We start from the raw sequence: 18906 nt of genomic DNA on the forward strand, positions 1-18906 counted from the left end.
AGCAGCATTTCTCACCCACCTGCTTATAAGCCTCATCAGCGTCCTGTTCTAATAAATCACTTCTTATCTACCACTTTGCTCTTGCTGAATTCTCCTCAGTGCTGACATAAAGGGCTATGGTACCAGAGATCTTTGGAGACTTCCTGAAATGACACCAGTCAGTTTCAGGTTGATCTCATCTATGCTCTCTCAGGTCGTCCAGCAGCCAAAGTCACACATTCACAGTGGGGCTAATAATAGATGTGCCATCTGAGCCAATGGGATGTTCTGAGTCTTCCCTTCTTCTCGTATCAAATAAAAGTTATATTCTTAGCTCCCTGGATTCTTATGAGTGTTAAATTAGATAACATGTATGAAGCACCTAGTACCATTTGCTTGGCACCTGGTGTGGACTAAACAATGTATTTGCTTTTGTTTCTTCAAGGCACCTGGTAGTCTTGTTTATTCCTAAGTGAGCAGATTCACTTCTGTTGTAATCAGTACATTCAGTTCTTGTTTTCAGGCCATTGACTCTTGGATATAGATATATCTGAAGGGATGATAGAGAGCCTTCCAGGGGAATTTTTGTTCACCACATTAGGACAGCAGTCCTATGAACATCTGACTGCCCCAGAACGCATGTTCTACCTAGATAATCTGCCCATGGTAATCTCAATTTTGAGTATATCAGAATAGGCTCAGAATTTGTACAGATTTCTCTCTTTCTCAAGAGTTGGCACTTGTTATTCTGGAAGAAAATACTAAAAATATAGCCTCCCTTAAAATTTCAACACCTCACATCACAATAATTCCTTGGTTTACAGAAAAATAAACTCCCCTAATTCCCTTGACACCTCTTACTTTGTTCTTTGGATTCTTGGATGAGTGGATGAACAGAGAACAAAGGTCAAATGATCATGCTGATCTTTTCTTGCCGCTTAGGGTCCCTTCTGCTACAACTGACTCTGACTTTATTGAGCAGATTGGGCAGAGTGAGAAGACAGAGTTTCAGTATTTAGCAGTTTGATCATCACTCCTCCTAGAGTGTGACTTTAAGTAATTTCTCATTCTCTCAATGGCCTCCTCTCAGAATGTCATTGTTTTGCTATTTGGAGCTTTCTCAGGAAAGCAAATGTGTGCTTTGGCTTACCATTACGAATGTTATAGAGAAACAAAATCGTAAAGTTATAAAACATTGAAGCTGGATTGAAAGGCAAAGTGTTTTGTTCAAAGTTACAAAGCTTGTTTGTGGATGAGTCAAGACCAGACCCTTTTTTTGTCTCTCAGTTCAGTTCAAATTCTTAGATATTTTATACATTAAAGTTAGAGCCATCAGAACAATCCTCTGCCCTCTCCCCTCACCCCATGCTACCTGTTGTAATAAGTAGCTGTGTGAGCAGTAACTGTGGGAGATTTTTCTGCTTCAATATTCCCAATGTAATATTGGGAAAGTTTTTCATATTATAATGAAAACACCAATGGAGCAGCATATGTGAAACTTAATCATAATTTAAAAGAATATATTTATTTGACTAAAGCTTTTGTAAGAGAAAATTCCTTTCCCTCATTGCAAGGCTCTATACCATCTTTCTAATTCAATTCTTTTCTCATCAACCTCATGATAACTCACAGCCCATAACAAAACATGGAGACATTATAGGAAGCTGCAAGTCTGCCCTTGTGATGTTTGCTTTAAATTTAGGTGGTTGCCTTCAGAAACTATAAATATCTAAGCTATTTCTTAGGTCTTTCCCCATGTCAGGTTTAACAGATGAGCCAAATACAGAAATTACATAATCTATGGGTCATCTAGAAAAATTATTGCTTAATTTGTGTATTTATTCAACATGTTTACTGATTACTTAATGCCAGATTCTCTGCTAGGTGCTGAGGACAAAATGATGAGCAAAAGAAGACAAGACATCATTTCTGTTCCCATGGACTCTCTGAAATGAATGTTAGTGTCCCCTCAGCTTTCATATTTGTAACACTGAGGTCCTAATCTATGAGGAACTCATAGTGGAAAGTTGTTGCTGAATCATGAAAAGATGCCGGGATTCTTGGCCTCTGGAGGAGAAGAATTCAATCCAGGGCCAGAGACGAGGCTGTTCGCTAAGATCTTTTGTGTAATAAAGTTTTATTAAAGTATAAAGGAGATAGAGAAAGCTTCTGACATAGGCATCAGAAGGGGGCAGAAAGAGTACCCCCTTGCTAGTGTTAGCAATGGAGTTATATACTCTCTAATTAGTTATTACAGTGAATCAAAAGAATGTCTGGAGGTTGTCCCTCACTAGACCTACTCCCATAATTTACATTTTAAGATAATAGGATTAGCCAGAAGGTTTTTTCCAGAGACTGTCCTCGAGCAGGATACATTATTGTTGTATAATCCTAAGGAATGTAGAGTGAAAAAAAAATTTTTGTCCTTTCTTCCTCCATGAGAATTCCAGATGCCTCTCTCCCTGGGGACCCCTAGACTTCTTATCAACCTGCCTAGGAAATGACTCTCTCAATAGGATTATGAGGACCTCATAGTGGATTATGAGGTCCAAATCCACTATGGCTGGATTTGGAGGTGGGCCTTTAAGGAAGTATTTAAGATTAAATAAAGTAATGAGGATGGTGCCCTGATCTGATATAATTAGTGTCCTCATAAGAAGAGACACCAGAGTGTGCTTTCTCTCTGTGTGTGTATGTGTCTTGTGAGGACATAGCTAGAAGGAGATTGTCTGCAAGCCATGAAAAGAGCAGTCACCAGACACTAGCCCTGCTGGCACCCTCATCTTCCAGCCTCCAGCACTGGGTGAAACAAATGTTTATAATTTAAGCCACCTGGTCTTTTGTAGTTTCTTATGACAATCCTGGCTGGCTAAGGCATGGGACCATATTCTAGCAAGGAGAATGAATGTCACTCTTGGAGTCACAATATGAGTTTCAAGTTATAACTGCAACAAGTAACTACAAAGGATGTCTCTGTGGAGAGATCAGGGAAGTGGCCCTGGGGAATTGAGACTGGGCTGAGCCCAGAAAGAAGAGGAGGTTTCCTTGCCCAAGGTGGTGGTATGGGGTGGTGCCCATGGAAAGACCCTCTTGGGCAAGTTCAGTGATGGGAAGGAGAGAAGTGTGTTCAAGGGCCTGGACAAGAGCAGTGAAGCCTGAATGCAGACAGTGACTGGGGGTCAGCCCCAGAGGATGCTGTAAGGTTGGCTTCATTCACACAGTGCCATCTACTTCATGGATGTTTGTGTTTACTCAAGAGAGATTTGAAACTGCTCAAGTGTTTAGAACAGTCATCTGATCAGATTTTAAAAAAACTTGTTCTATCTGCATAGTGCCTAGAAGGGTGTTCAGAGCCAATGTGGGAACTGGTGAGAAGGGTAAAGTTGAGGTTCAGCAGTGTCCTTATGGGTATCACAGCACATGGGTTGGGGGGGTGGTGGTGTCCATCTGTCCTCAGAATGGCAGAGCAGAGCAGAGATTGGTGTGGCTGGAATCCTAGGACTCCTAGCCTCTGGCCCCAGGCAGCCCCATCTTTGGCTGCTCAGAAGGAGGGTAAGAGGCTGGTTTATGTGGTGTGCTCATTCATGGTCTCTGTAGGTCATGGGCAACATGAGGGCCCCTAGCACTAGCTGCTCCACTACATCAGGCTAAGCTTTGCAACTGCCAGTTGCAAACACACCCAGTGTTTCACTGCTGCCCAAGAAGCAGACGTGCAGCTTCCTGTGAGGTCTGGGAAAGCCTAGAAGGGATCCTGTGGGAGTAGTTCAAGACAGCAACCTGGAATCTGTCTCCACCTGGAGCAGACACTTCTGTTCACAGCTGACACAGTTTTGCAGTAGTTTTCAGGCTGGCAGCAGAGTGTCTTCAAAGTTTGAGTTCTATCATTACATTGATAAAACTTGATGAGAAAACACTTGATTGAATTAAAATAATCCACTTTAATACATTTTAGTTGGTGTTCTGAGTCTGTGGTGTATTTTCCATTATATTTTATGCATTAAAAATTAGAATGTGGAGAAATGTTGCTACATTTTGTGTATTAATCTTGTATCCAGAAACCTTGTTAAACTTGCTTACTTTTTTCAATAATTTATTGAATAATTCTATGTAAATGGTTGTATCATATTCAGATACTGACAATTTTAGCTTAATTTTTTTGATAAGACAACTATTTTTATTTCAATCTTTTTTTTTCCTATTTTTCTCATTAAGTGGAAAATGGTGATAAATGGACCCAAACAAAAGCCCCATGCTGAGGACTGAAGAGTTGCCCCATCAAATTTTAACCATTCAACTCATAAGATGGGGCCCAGAGGGAGGCAGAGAAATCCTCACAGGGAAGATAGTGATCATAGAGACCCTGAAGGTGAGTAGAAGCTCAATGGAGAAAGACAGGGTGGTGTCACATGCAGAGGAAATAATTGCAGGATAGTTTATCCATATTTTTATTACTTTCTATGTTTTCTCTCCTGCTGACTGTTGCTTCATATCCAATCCCTGATGGCTATTTTTGGGGATATAAGCCTGTGATAAACTTTATTTGAGATTTTTCTATATGATCTATCAATAGAATACATATTTTTTCAAAAAAGATTTTTGTATTTCATGTATAGCATATAAAGATGCTTAAAACTCAATGTCCAATCTATCATTTCATTTCCACTTTATTTTAATGTTTTATATTAGCAAGTCCTTTGCCCAACAGAAATCTTTTATATTTTGATTTAATTCTTAACTCTGTTAGGAATTTATTTTGATAGGTATATGGGATAAGAACTTCTTATCTTTTTGGTTACAAATTGCAAGTCATTTTCCTAACGTAAAATAGCCCATATCCCATTTTTTTTCTAATGGATCCTTTAACATATACTAAGTTCTTACATACATTAAAGTCTACTCTGCTCATTATTTTATTCTATTAAAATCTGCTAGAGCAAGGGAAGGGTCTTTAAGTCTGAAGAGCCAGCATGAAACCTGGAGCATAGGAGGTACATAAGACATATTTATTGAATAATGTGTTAATATGCTTGTTCTTGATGACAAGACTTCACAAAGAAGGCTCAAATAATGGAGCCTGTTCTGTGATTCTAAGATAGTAAGTCCATGGATATGTTCTCCTTTGCTCCAGTCCTACAGAAATGACCCATCATGAACAGAAGCAGATTTACTTTCTCATTCCTGGGCCATCTGTCTTTCCTAAAGTGGTTCATAGAAGGTGAAGGCTGGGAGATCTCAGCTGAGCTCCTGGCTTATGCTGGAGGGAGAGCCAGACTTAGAGAAGCAATGCTTTTCCAGAGTACAGTTAGCTCTGACGCTCACCGTAAAAATCATTTACTAAATGTTAGAAGGGGCTGAACCTAATTAGGGACAGCAGGAAGAAATCACATCACTGCCTTGTGAGTTGCAAAGCCTTGCAGCTTCCAGCAATCATGGCATCGTCACAATGTCTGCCATAAATATTATTCTTGGAATCTAAACGGAGGTTCCTAGAAATCAGTGGTTTGGGGCAGGCTTCCGTTTTGCTGCAAATAACCATGATGTGTTACAGCTGCCTGTGGTCAAGTTGCCTCATGAATGTCAGGGCTGAGGGGCAGGGGTGGAGATGAGTGGCCCAGAGTGCCACACTGGGACTCTGCACTGTCATGTAAGGAGCTGAGGGGCTGCGGACCAAGGATGGTGGCTCATGCAGTGTAAGCCCCTAGAGCCAAGGCTGGCCTTGATGGCTACGTGCTGTAACTGGGTCAGGCATGGTAGTTAAGCAGGCTGGGATATCGGCAACCCTGGTGGAACAGGGAATAGGAGTGGGAAGAAGCAGGGAGACTGACCTAGTTAGAGAGAAAGCCCCTGGGAGAAGCAAGCCCATAGCCTGGAAAGACATGGCCATTTTTCTCTCTCTCTCTCAAACTTTAATTTATTGTGGTAAGAACTCAACCTGAGATTTTCCCCTTTAACAAACATTTGTGTGAGTAGTATGGTCCAGTAGACTATAGGCATGATGCTCTGCAGCCAATATGTAGTCATCTTACTTGACTGAAACTTTATCCCTGATGACTAATAGCTCCCCATCTCCCCCTCGTTCCTGGCAGTCACTACCCTCCTCTTCCAACCTATGACTTTGACTATTTTAGCTTCCTCAGAGGAGTGAATCATGCAGTGTTTGTCTTTCTGTAGCTGGTTTATTTCTCTTAGTGTCATGTCCTCCAGGTTCATATGTGTGTCCGTGGTTGTATATGGCAGAATTAGCTTCTTTTGGAAGGTTGAGTGGTATTCCACTAGTAACACAGCAGAGAGGGAGGGAAGGACGCTCCTCCTGGGCAGCTGTTACCAGATCTGGAAGGCCATGTTATCTGGACCATGTCATATCTACCACTCCAGTTCCTGATCACGACTGCCTTGCAACTTCCCTCCCCACCATGTTTACAAAATATTTGATCTGAGCAAGTAGTTACTTTTCTTTGTCACATGTACCTCAATGTTACATGTGTACTGTAAGAATAAAATGTTTGATCTGAGGTGTTTGAATCATGACTAACACAGGGGTTAGGAAAAGTACTGCAAGCTATGCCGCTTCAGTCATGTCTGGCTCTTTGCCACCCTATGGAGTGTAGCCTGCTAGGCTTCTCTGTCTGTGGGATTCTCCAGGTAAGAAAACTGGAGTGGGTTGCCATGCCTTCTTCCAGGAGATCTTCCTGATCCAGGGATCGAACCTGCGTCTCTTACATCTCCTTCATTGGCAGGAAATGTTCTTTGGGTTCTTTACCACTAGCACCACCTGGGAAGCCTCAGGACAAGTACTGAAAACCAGTGAAATCACAGGGTTTCTGGGGAACCATGGGGTGGGAAGTGGGAGAGGAGAGGGAAGACAAAAATGGAAGACATTGCCCACCTGTCCAGAAATAAGAAACTTCTGAAGATAAGCACTAATACAGAATTTCTGAAATAGCAACATTATTTTTGATGTCTTTAGAAAAGGCTGGAGAGAATTAATTTCCACAACTAAGCAAAACTGTCTTGGGACCACAGGCTAGATGTGACATTCTCAGTTACTGCCTATGTTAACCTGGTGCTGGCCTTCAAACTGCTGTCAGTTTCAGTTGCATGTGTTCAAATGTTTCCTGATGCAAAATTATTCTGTTCATTTGGGAAATGTGGCCCTGTCCTTTTTGTCTTATTTTCATTTATGTTCAACTAGTGAGAAACTCAAGATGGTGGCGTAGAAGGATGTGCGCTCATCTTCTCCTGAGAGAACTCTAAATTTACAACTCACTTCTGAACAACCATCGACAGAAGAATGTTGGATCCCACCAGAAAAAGACCCTATGTCCAAGGGCAAAGGAGAAGCAAGACAATAGGAGGGGCAAAATTGCATTTAGAATCAAACCCCATACTCACCAGAGACACTTGGAGGGCTCAAACAAAACCTTGTGTGCCCCAGGAGACTCCACAGAGACTGAGCCAGACCTGTCTTTGAGTGTTTGAATGTCTCCTGTGGAGAGATGGGTCAGCAGTGGCCTGCCGCAAGGGCAGGGGCTCTGGGTGCAGCAGACCTAGGTATGGCATAAGCCCTCTTGGAGGAGGTCGCCATTAACCCCACCAAAGAGCCACTAGAACTTACACAGGACTGGGAAAACAGACTCTTGGACGGCACAAACAAAACCTTGTTCGCACCAGGATCCAGGAGAGAGGAGCAGTGACCCCACAAGAGACTGACCCAGACTTGTCTGTGAGTGTCCAGGAGTCTCTGGCAGAGGCATGGGTCGGTGGGGGCCTGCTTCAGGGTAGGGGGCACTGAGTGCAGCAGTGCATGCACAGGACCTTTTGAAGGAGGTCACCATTATCTTCATTACCTCCGTCATAGTTTGGCCTCAGATCAAATAACAGGGAAGGAACACAGTCCATGAACAGAGAATTGGATTAAACATTTACTGAGCATGGCCCCACCCATCAGAAAACGACCCAGTTTCCCCCTCACTCTCTCCCATCAGGAAGCTTCCAAAAGTCTTTATCGTTCTCCATCAGAAGGCAGACAGAATGAAAACCACAATTACAGAAAACTAATCAAACTGATCACATGGACCACAGCCTTGTCTAACTCAGTGAAACTATGAGTCATGCCTTGTAGGGTCACCCAAGACAGAAGGGTCATAGTGGAGAGTTCTGATAAGATGTGGTCCCCTGGAGAAGGAAATGACAAAGCACTTCAGTATTCTTGCCTTGAGAACCCCATGAACAGTATGAAAAGGCAAAAAGATAGGACACTGAAAGATGAATTCCCCAGGTCAGTAGGTATCCAATATGCTACTGGAGATCAGTGGAGAAATAACTCCAGAAAGATTGAAGAAATAGAGCCAAAGCAAAAACAACATCCAGCTGTGGATGTGACTGGTGATGGAAGTAAAGTCCGAAGCTGCAAAGAACAATATTGCATAGGAACCTGGATTGTTATGTCCATGAATCAAGGCAAATTGGAAGTGGTCAAAGAGGAGATGACAAGAATGAACATTGACATTGTAGGAATCGGTGAACTAAAATGCACAGGAATGAGTGAATTTAACTCAGATGACCATTATATCTACTACTGTGGGAATCCCTTAGAAGAAAAGGAGTAGCCATCATAGTCAACAAAAGAGTTTGAAAGGTAGTACTTGGATGCAGTCTCAGAAATGACAGGATGATCTCTGTTCATTTCCAAGACAAACCATTCAATATCATGGTAATCCAAGTCTATGCCCCAACCAGTAATGCTGAAGAAGCTGAAGTAGAACAGTTCTGTGAAGACTTACAAGACCTTTTAGAACTAACACCCCAAAAAAGATGTCCTTTTCATTACAGGGGACTGGAATGCAAAAATAGGAAGCCAAGAAACACCTGGAGTAATAGGCAAATTTGGCCTTGGAGTACAGAATGAAGCCAGATAAAGGCTAATAGAGTTTTGCCAAGAGAATGCACTGGTCATAGCAAACACCCTTTTCCAACAACACAAGAGAAAACTCTACACATGGACATCACTAGATGGTCAATACTGAAATCAGGTTGATTATATTCTTTGCAGCCAAAGATGGAGAAGCTCTATGCAGTCAGCAAAAACAAGACCGAGAGCTGACTGTAGCTTAGATCATGAACTCCTTATTGCCAAATTCAGACTGAAATTGAAGAAAGTAGGGAAAACCACTAGACCATTCAGGTATGACCTAAACCAAATCCCTTATGATTATACAGTGAAAGTGACAAATAGATTCAAGGGATTAGATCTAATAGACAGAGTGCCTGAAGAACTATGGATGGAGGTTTGTGACATTGTACAGGAGACAGGGATCAAGACCATCCCCAAGAAAAAGAAATGCAAAAAGGCAAAGTGATTGTCTGAGGAGGCCTTACAAATAGCTGAGAAAAGAAGAGAAGGGAAAAGCAAAGGAGAAAAGGAAAGATATACCCATTTGAACACAAAGTTCCAAAGCATAGCAAGGAGAGATAAGAAAGCCTTCCTCATTGATCAATGCAAAGAAACAGAGGAAAACAATAGAATGGGAAAGACTAGTGATCTCTTCAAGAAAATTATAGATACCAAGGGAACATTTCATGCAAAGATGGGCACAATAAAGGAAGGAAATTGTATGGACCTAACAGAAGCAGAAGATATTAAGAAAAAGTGGCAAGAATACACAGAAGAACTATAAAAAAGTGATCTTCATGACCCAGATAATCATGATGGTGTGATCACTCACCTAGAGCCAGACATCCTGGAATGCAAAGTCAAGTGGGCCTTAGGAAGCATCACTATGAACAAAGCTAGTGGAGGTAATGGAATTCCAGTGGAGCTATTTCAAATCCTAAAAGATGATGCTGTGAAAGTGCTGCACTCAATATGCCAGCAAATTTGGAAAACTCAACAGTGGCCACAGGACTGGAAAAGATTAGCTTGCATCCAATCCCAGAGAAAGGCAATGCCAAAGTATGTTCAAACTACCACACAGTTGCACTCATCTCACACACTAGCAAAGTAATGCTCAAAATTCTCCAAGCCAAGCTTCAACAGTACATGAACCATGAACTTCCAGATGTTCAAGCTGGATTTAGAAAAGGCAGAGGAACCAGAGATCAAATTGCCAACATCTGTTGGATCACTGAAAAAGCAAGAGAGTTCCAGAAAAACATCTACTTCTGGTTTACTGATTATACCAAAGTTTTTGGCTGTATGGATCACAACAAACTGGAAAATTCTTAAAGAGATGGGAATACCAGACCACCTTACGTGCCTCCTGAGAAATCTGTATGGAGGTCAGGAAGCAACAGTTAGAACCAGACGTAGAACAACAGACTGGTTCCAAATTGGGAAAAGAGTACGTCAAGTCTGTATATTGTCACCCTGCTTATATAACTTATATGCAGAGTACATCATGCGAAATGCCAGGCTGGATGAAACACAAGCTGTAATCAAGATTTCCAGGAGAAATATCAATAACCTCAGATATGCAGATGACACCACCCTATGGCAGAAAGTGAAGAACTAAAGAGCCTCTTGATGAAAGTGAAAGAGGAGAGTGAAAATGTTTGCTTAAAACTCAACATTCAGAAAACAAAGATCAGGCACCTGGTCCCATCACTTCATGGCAAATAACTGGAACAGTGTCAGACTTTTATTTTTTTTTGGCTCCAAAATCACTGCAGATGGTGACTGCAGCCATGAAATTAAAAAACCCTTGGTACTTGAAAGAAAAGCTATGACCAACCTAGACAGCATATTAAAAAGCAGAGACATTGCTTTGCCAGCAAAGGTCCATCTAGTCAAAGCTTTGGTTTTTCCAGTAATCACATATGGATATGAGAGTTGGATTATAAAGAAAGCTGAGTGCAGAAGAATTGATGCTTTTGAACTGTGGTGTTGGAGAAGATTCTTGAGAGTCCCTTGGACAGCAAGGAGATACAACCAGTCCATCCTAAAGGCAATCAGTCCAGAATATTCATTGGGAGGACTGATGCTGAAGCTGAAACCCCAATATTTTGGCCACCTAATGCGAAGAACTGACTCACTGGAAAAGACCCTGATTCCAGGAAAGATTGAAGGCGGGAGGAGAAGGGGACAACAGAGGATGAGATGGTTGGATGGCATCACTGACTTGATGGACATGAGTTTGAGCAAGCTCCAGGAGTTGGTGATGGACAAGGAAGCCTGGCATGCTGCAATCCATAAGGTCTCAAAGAGTTGGACATGACTGAGTGATGGAACTAAACTGAGTGAGAAACTCAACCTGAGTTTTACTTGAAAGTTACTTTTCATGTAATGATCACTCATTCCCAGGACAACTGAATACTATATGCTGTTTCTACAGGGTTTCTGGTTAGCGATCATTTTTTTCCCTGTAGATTCTTGGCCTGGAATTTTATAGTAAAAGACTGAAGAAAGCATGAAAGCAGAAACACTTTTAAGATAAGCACACTTTTGAGATAAGGAGAGGCAAGACCAGTTCTGCAGAGAAGGCCATGTGTGGAGCAGCAGAAGAAAGGGAGATGGAAAAGGAAGCAGAGCACCTGCAGGACAGGTGGGCAGGGTCCAAGTGACCCCTCACAGAGGTCCCGGACTGAGTGTAGTGCCCACTCAGAGCAATGCTCCAGACTCTCATGGACCTGCAATCAGCCTGAGCTGGCACAGAATGAACACCATGAGTTTGCATTTGGCAATTGTTATGGGCCAAACCTGGAGAAGGCAATGGCACCCCACTCCAGCACTCTTGCCTGGAAATTCCCATGGATGGAGGAGCCTGGTGGGCCACAGTCCATGGGGTCGCTAAGAGTCGGACAAGACTCAGTGACTTCACTTTCACTTTTCAGTTTCATGCATTGGAGAAGGAAATGGCAACCCACTCCAGTGTTCTTGCCTGGAGAATCCCAGGGATGGGGGAGCCTCGTGGGCTGCCGTCTATGGGGTCACACAGAGTTGGACACGACCGAAGCGACTTAACAGCAGAAGCAGCATGGGCCAAATCATGTTACCTCCAAATTTGTATGTTGAAGTCATAATCTCTAGGACCTCAGAATGTGACTGTGTTTGGGGACAGGGTCATTGAAGGGGTGATTAAGATGAAGTGGAGTCCTAACCCCATAGGACTGGTGTCCTTATAAGAAGAGGAGATCAGGGGACCTCCGTGGTGGTGTGGTGGTTAAAACGGCACTTTTCAATGCAGGGGGTGCAGGTTTGATCTCTGGTCAGGGAGCTAAGATCCCTTGCCTCATGGTCAAAGGACCAAAGTGTAAAACAGAAACAATACTGTAACATAATCAATAAAGACTTTTTTTTTTTTAAAGGGAGATCAAGATCCAGACACGCAGAGCAGGATGACCATGTGAGGATACGGGGAGAAGACAGCCATCTATCTGCCAAGAGAAGAGACCTCTTGAGGAACCAGTGTAGCCTACACCTTGATCTCGAACTTTTAGCCTCCAGGACTGTGAGAGAGCACGTTTCTCTGTGGTGTTTGTTATGGCCATGGTAGCCATATCTTATAAGGGATATAAGACTGCTAATAACCATTGAGAGAGGTCTACTGTTGTTGGGGCTGGGAAGTGACAAGATTAGGGGAATTAGGGAGATTCCTCACTTCATGGTTGCTGAGAAAGGTTTGAATTTGAGGAAGAAAGATCTCTTTCTGGGCAGTTTGTCTCACCTCCTCTCCCTTTTTACTGAATAGTACATTCTAGGCATGTATTTTATACCATTTGGCTCCCCATGAGGCCCCCTAGTATGGATCCTGACCCAGGTTGTGTTGAAAGCTCCAAGATGCTGCTTTTTCCCAGGCCCAGGTGCCTCTGCAGTTGGAGCAGAGTCTGTTCACAGCTCTGGAAGCTCTTCAGCCTGGGTCAGGGTTTGGGGGGCCCCTGTATCTGCCTAAGTTCTGGGTCATCCTGGCCACACTTTTACTTGCCCTCCTTGTTCACTGGAACTTGATAACATGGTACAGCTTTTGGCAAGTAGCTGGCCCCTCCCCCTACTTCTGTAATTGCCCTCAGATTCTCTGCTCTGTGGGGTTCTCTGCTACTTCTGCCTGCCCATCATCCTGGGCCATGGACTCAGATGGATGGGAGTTCAGGTGTCAGCTCCTTCTGGGGGTGGTGAGTGAAAGTTGCTCAGTCATGCCAGACTGTTTGTGACCCCATGGACTATAGCCCACCAGGCTCCTCTGTCCATGGAATTCTCCATCCAAGAATACTGGAGGGGATTGCCATTCCCTTCTCCATGGGATCTTCCTGACCCAGGGATCAAACCTGGGTCTCCTGCATTGCAGACAGATTCTTAACTGTCTGAGCCACCAGACCAAAGGACACCCTATCAGCAAACAGTGCAGTTTCATGGTCCAGGGATCTCTCTGCTTGGCCAGGACCTGAATATCCTGGAAAAGAGATACCCTTGCTGAAGTGGGGCCAAGTGGGTTGGGGGCCTCTGGGTGCAGGAAGATGGGAAGACCGAATGCCAGCTGGAGGGAAGAAGAGGCCTTTAAACTAGGGACCTTGAGTCTGCGGCTCAAGTTCTATCTGCATGCAAATCATCTGAGGAGTTTCTGAAAAAGGTTCTGGTGCAGGAATACCCATGTTGGCATCCTCCCCAAGCAGTCCTGAGGCAGGAGCTCCCCAAATCCCTTTTGAGAAACATTGCCCAAGCTAGTCCACTGTTGTGATTTCTTCATGGGCAGAGTCTTCACGACCACTCTTTGCTTATTTCCATGAGGATATCTATTTGTGACTTAAGGAGAATATGAAGTATAAAATACAGAGCAGGACTTCCCTGGTGGTCCAATGGTTGGGAATCCTTCTTGTGATGCAGGGCACATGGGTTTGATCCCTTGTCCAAGAGGATCTAACATGCCTCGGGGTGGCTGAACCCACGTGCCATAACTACTGAAGCCTGCATGCCTAGCACCTGTGCTCAGCAACAAGGGAAGGCACTACAATGAGAAGCCTGTGCTTTGCAACTAGAGAAAACCGGCGTGCAGCAACAAGGACCCAGTGTAGCCAAAAGTAAAATAAATAAATGAAGTAAATAAATAAAAACAAAATACAGAGCAGATTTAAGTTGAAAAATACAGATGAAGAAATGCAAGTTGTATCGATGCCTGTGCCCTGACTCTTACCAGGCCCAGGGGTTTGTCAGCTTCCAGTCCCAATGCTCATGGGACAGAGACAGACGATAGACATGTGAAAATAGTGAAAAGAAATGCCAACAAGGCAATGAAAAGTGAAGAATCATTGAAGGAAACGTTTTAAAACTTGAGTGGGTAAAATGATAACTCTAAAACAAATGATGAAAAAGAGGAATAGTTAGCAAAATTATAATAAGAATCAGCTAAATAACAAAAGCAAAGAAATATTACTAAAACTAGTGAAATGGAAAATTAGCCTAGAAGTCCATCATGAAAGAAAAAGTATTAGGAGACTGAGGGAAGGAAAAATACATGGGGCGTGGTGGGGGCTAAAAAAGACCTAAATGAATACAAAATAATTACAAAGAAAAACAGATAAACATGAAAAGACTGCTTCTTTTACTCTCTTTTTGAGATAGGGGGAAAAATGGAGAAAAGTAAAATCAGCAAACTTGACAATTACAAAGATGGATGGTAAAAGATGGATAAGAATGCAAAAGGAAAGCAAAAACAGCATAAATCAGAAACACGGAATTTGTGAAACATGGCAGAGTTACAAGGGTTAAAGAGTTTTTAAAACAGAATAAATACATCCTCAAAGATTAATAAACAAAAACAAACACACTGAAAAAAAATATCCCAGAGTTGAAAGCCAGCAAGTGGAAGGTGTCCACAGCTTGTCCTTGAGCGGGGACAGCTGGCTGGGCCCGGCATGGGGCTGGAGCTGCCTAGATGGTCCTTGCCTCAGACTTCACCTGGCACCTGGGCCTCAGCGACACTTCAGGCAGTTCCTGCATTTGTCAGGGGGAAGCCACCTGGAGCAGAAAAACACTTTCAACTGTATTGCACTGTATAGGGATGGTGACAGTTTACATGTCACCTTGGCCAGGCCACAGTGCCCAATAATTTGCTCAGAATTCTGTCTAGATGTTCCTGGAAAGATATTTCTAGATGTGATTGATATTTCCAATCCATTGACATTAAAGTAAAGCAAATAAACCTTCATAAAGTGGGTGCGTGCGTGTGTGTGTGTGTGAGTCACTTCAGTTGTGTCAGACTGTGGTAGAGACCCTATGGACTGTAGCCCACTTGGCTCTTCTGTCCATGGGATTCTCCAGGCAAGAATACTGGAGTGGGTTGCTATGTCCTCCTCCCGGGCATCTTCCCAACCCAGGGATCAAACCCACGTATCTTACATCTCCTACATCTCCTGCATTGGCAGGCAAGTTCTTTACCACTAGCACCACTTGGGAAGCCCCCATAATGTGAGTAGGCCTCATCAATCAGTTTGAAGATCATCAGAGCAAAGTTTCCCAAAGAAGGAGTTCTACTTCAAGACTGTGAGAGAAAAACCCTGCTTCAGTTTCTCAGATTCATTGCTGCAACTTCAACTCTGAATTTGCAACCTAAGGCTTGCCCTGCAGATTTTAGACTTTCCAGACCCCACAGTCATATGAACCAATTCCTTACAATCTCTCTTTCTCCTATTGGTTCTGTTTCTCTGGAGAACCAACTAATATAAGAATTATTGTCTGCGTCTTATCTCTATAGTAGCTGAGACTCTCCACACATGAGAAGTGCTAAGGCCCCTTGTTTCTTGTAGGTGCAGACAGGCAGTGGGTCCCAGTGTCCCAGGCCCTGAGACTTTGTGTAGTGGGGACATCTGACTGTGGGCCCTGACTGAGGACTGGTTCAGCAGCTTTTTTCCTATCTGTGAGTTGAGAATGCTTGTAGGGCATTTGTGATGATTCCAGATACTATGCTGATGAATATCCTGGATACATCAAAGACACTTAGGAAAAGGTGCTGAGTCTTGTCATTGAGAGTTATTTCCTGGTGCAGAGTAATGACATGAGATGGGCAGGAACTAAAGAAGCAGGGAGGGGCTTCCCTGGTGGTCCAGTGGTTAAGAATCCTCCCAGCAATGTAAGGGACACCGGTTTGATCCCTGGTCCAGGAAGATCCCACATGTTGTGAGGCAATGAAGCCCGTGTGCCACAACTATTGAGCCAGCATTCTAGAGCCCTTGAACCATAGCTACTGAACACACAGGCTGCAACCACTGAAGTCTTCAAGCCTAGAGCTTGTGATCCAAAACAAGAAAAGCCACTGCAGTGAAAAGCCCTCATGCTGCAACCAAGAGTAGCCCCATTCGCTGCAACTAGAGAAAGCCCATGCAAAGCCATGAAGACCTAGTATAGCCAAAATTAATAAATAAATCTTAAAAAAAAAAGCAGAATGCACAAACTCAACTCTTCTTCTCATGGTCCATCCATTTAGAAGCAGCCCTTGGTGGAAGTTAAAACTACTCCTCCACTCATTTGTTTTCTGGGGCTATCAGACCCTTTAAGAATTGAAGAATTAAGAAAGATCCAATCAGAGGAGGCTTTGGTGGTTTTCAAATAAGAGGGCATAGCCAGACATTTGGCATGTGGACTCTCCTGGGCAGGAAAGGAAATGACAAAGTGGGTTCCACATTCCTGTCATCCACCTCCCAGTCCTGGGCTTTGTAGAGAATGCTTGTGGCATCTGTCACTGAGCAGAGGGACTCTGGGATGGTGGTGCTGCATCCCATTGGGTCTCCTCTCAACTGGGCAGGAGGAAAGCTGACTTTGAACAAGGTCATGTGGCCTTTAAAGATACGTGATCAAGAGCAAAGAACCACACCCATTCAGAAGCATATGAGCTCTGGGCTTGATTTTTCAGCCACCCTGTGGGAATCTCAAGGGAGATGGAATGAATAACATGGGTGTTCTGGCCGATTTTCTTAAAGGGGAGCTCAGGGCTGGGTTTCTTTAGAACAACAGGGATGAGTCATGCACTGGGAGCCCTCCCAGCCTTGGTCATGAACGTGGAAGTCCACATTCTCCTCCAGTTCCTTCTCCTCCAGGCTCCCAGGAGTATTGACTGTTACTCTGAACTCCCACAGTGACCTGGAATCTATTGATGAATGCAAGTAAATCTGGCTTCCAAACATACTTGTTTTAGGGATCAGGTGACCAGCTGGGGTAGAATCCTAGGGGTTATTGGAAGATCCTTCCAAAATTTGGTATCAAGGTTGAGCAAAGCCAAGCTGAAGGCTTGGAGAGGCAGCCATGGAAGCTGGGGTGGACTCAGCAACTAAGAGAACTTCCGGGTGGCAGTTGAGTTGGGCACCAAGGGACAGAAACATCAGCTGGAGGAGGAAGAACACATCAGGAGAGTTCGTTGCTCACCTTAGAGACAGGTGAGTATATGGTACAGGGCCACATGGGCTGAATTAAAGGTAGAGGCTGTAGATGCATGGGAGCTGGATTCTGTGTGTTGAGATTGTGCAAAGCCAGCTGGAATCTGCACTCTGCACCCCATGGCCAGATCTTTTTTAGAATGTTTTAATTTTTTTTAAATTTAACAGTGTGACTACTAAATCAACATAATTACAGTTCAAAAATGCTTCTTTCCTTCCAAGTGAACAGTAAATGAAGGTCACTCTTTAACCCAAATAACTAAATTACAAAATATGTGAAAGGCAAGATTTGTTCTGAAACCAAAACCACAAATTAAAATTATGAGGCAAGAAGTGTTAGAGAAATGTTTGACATTGATATTCGTGTCAGCAGTTGACCAAGTCAAACAAAAGTTTAACTCCTCAGTGTTTGCTGTAGAGATTGCTGGTGCCCACTTACATACATCCCATTCTCCACTCCTTGCTGGGCACAGGAAGACGCTACCTCTCAGCTGCCCCGCTCCTGCTTCTCGCCCACAGGCTACAAGCAGAATTACCAGGTGTTTCTTCCTACCTGTGGCAGTCGAGAGCTCTTGCTGGCTGTGTCACCTGTGGAAGTCCCTGCCGGGGTGACAGACCCACATTTTGGAAGCTGCTTGGAGTTCAGAGCCACTGCTTAGAAGGTGGCTGCTCAGATCCATGATCTGTAAAGCCATAGACATTTTTGGCTTCTTTGTTATCAATTACAAATTAGCCTATCTTGACTAATCCAGTGTTTGTTGGAATGTCAGGGTTATGTGTAAGCAACCCTATAACCCCTTAACTGAAACTCTGTTTGCATGCCTTATTCTTCATCTCTTTATTGAATAAACTCACTACTTAGCAAGACACTCAGGATACTTTGTAGTTTCTTCCCAGCCTGCTTTTTCTTTTGTCACTCCCAACACAAATACATCCCAATTCCACTTGGCCACACATGCTCTACTTGCCAGGCTTTTAAAAAAAAGTTTTTTTTAAATTAATAAATGTAAAATTTCCCATTATCAGTCACTTATTAAAAAACAAGCCCTTATTTGTAAATTACATAGCATGTCTTCTCTCTATAGTATTGTGCATCCCAACAATAAACATATCCAATGCTTCCAAAAATTCACTTACATTTAAATAATATTCTTAAAGAGAATAATTGATGTGAAATTTTAATATAAAAATTCAGGTCAGCTGTAATATGGGATATTGTATTATGGAATATTTTTAAAAGCAGAACACATAGAGGTTAACAAGCCAGCAGTTTTCACCTGGCTTTAGTTTCTGCATTATTTTTACTACCTCTCTCACTTCCTATGAAAGCTGTTCTTGCTACTCTTTGAATATTATCTCTGTAGGCTTTCTCCTGCACCTCTACATTCTTGCTCACGTTGAACCTTTGAATTTGTCAATCCATGCTACGTTCTTTGCTGTGTTTACTGAAAGAATAGTCCCCTTCAAAGCCAAGTTCAAAGATTTCTCTTTTGAAGCCCACATGGCTCTCAGGGACTGAGGGCTGATTCTTTTACACCCTCTGAGCTATTGAGTTACACTTCCTTTCTG

General features: G+C 43.1%; 1 long non-coding RNA gene across 1 annotated transcript; it reads left to right on the forward strand.

Annotated features, from left to right (window-relative positions):
- The first annotated feature begins 1519 nt into the window (after window positions 1-1519).
- LOC112446402 (uncharacterized) lies at window positions 1520-18439 on the forward strand. The gene is made up of 3 exons (XR_003034387.2): window positions 1520-1936; window positions 4192-4345; window positions 12283-18439. It is a non-coding gene; the product is annotated as an uncharacterized lncRNA (long non-coding RNA).
- The last annotated feature ends 467 nt before the right edge of the window (window positions 18440-18906 follow it).

This window comes from Bos taurus, chromosome 4, assembly GCF_002263795.3.
Source record: "Bos taurus isolate L1 Dominette 01449 registration number 42190680 breed Hereford chromosome 4, ARS-UCD2.0, whole genome shotgun sequence".
Taxonomy (NCBI): Eukaryota; Metazoa; Chordata; class Mammalia; order Artiodactyla; family Bovidae; genus Bos; species Bos taurus.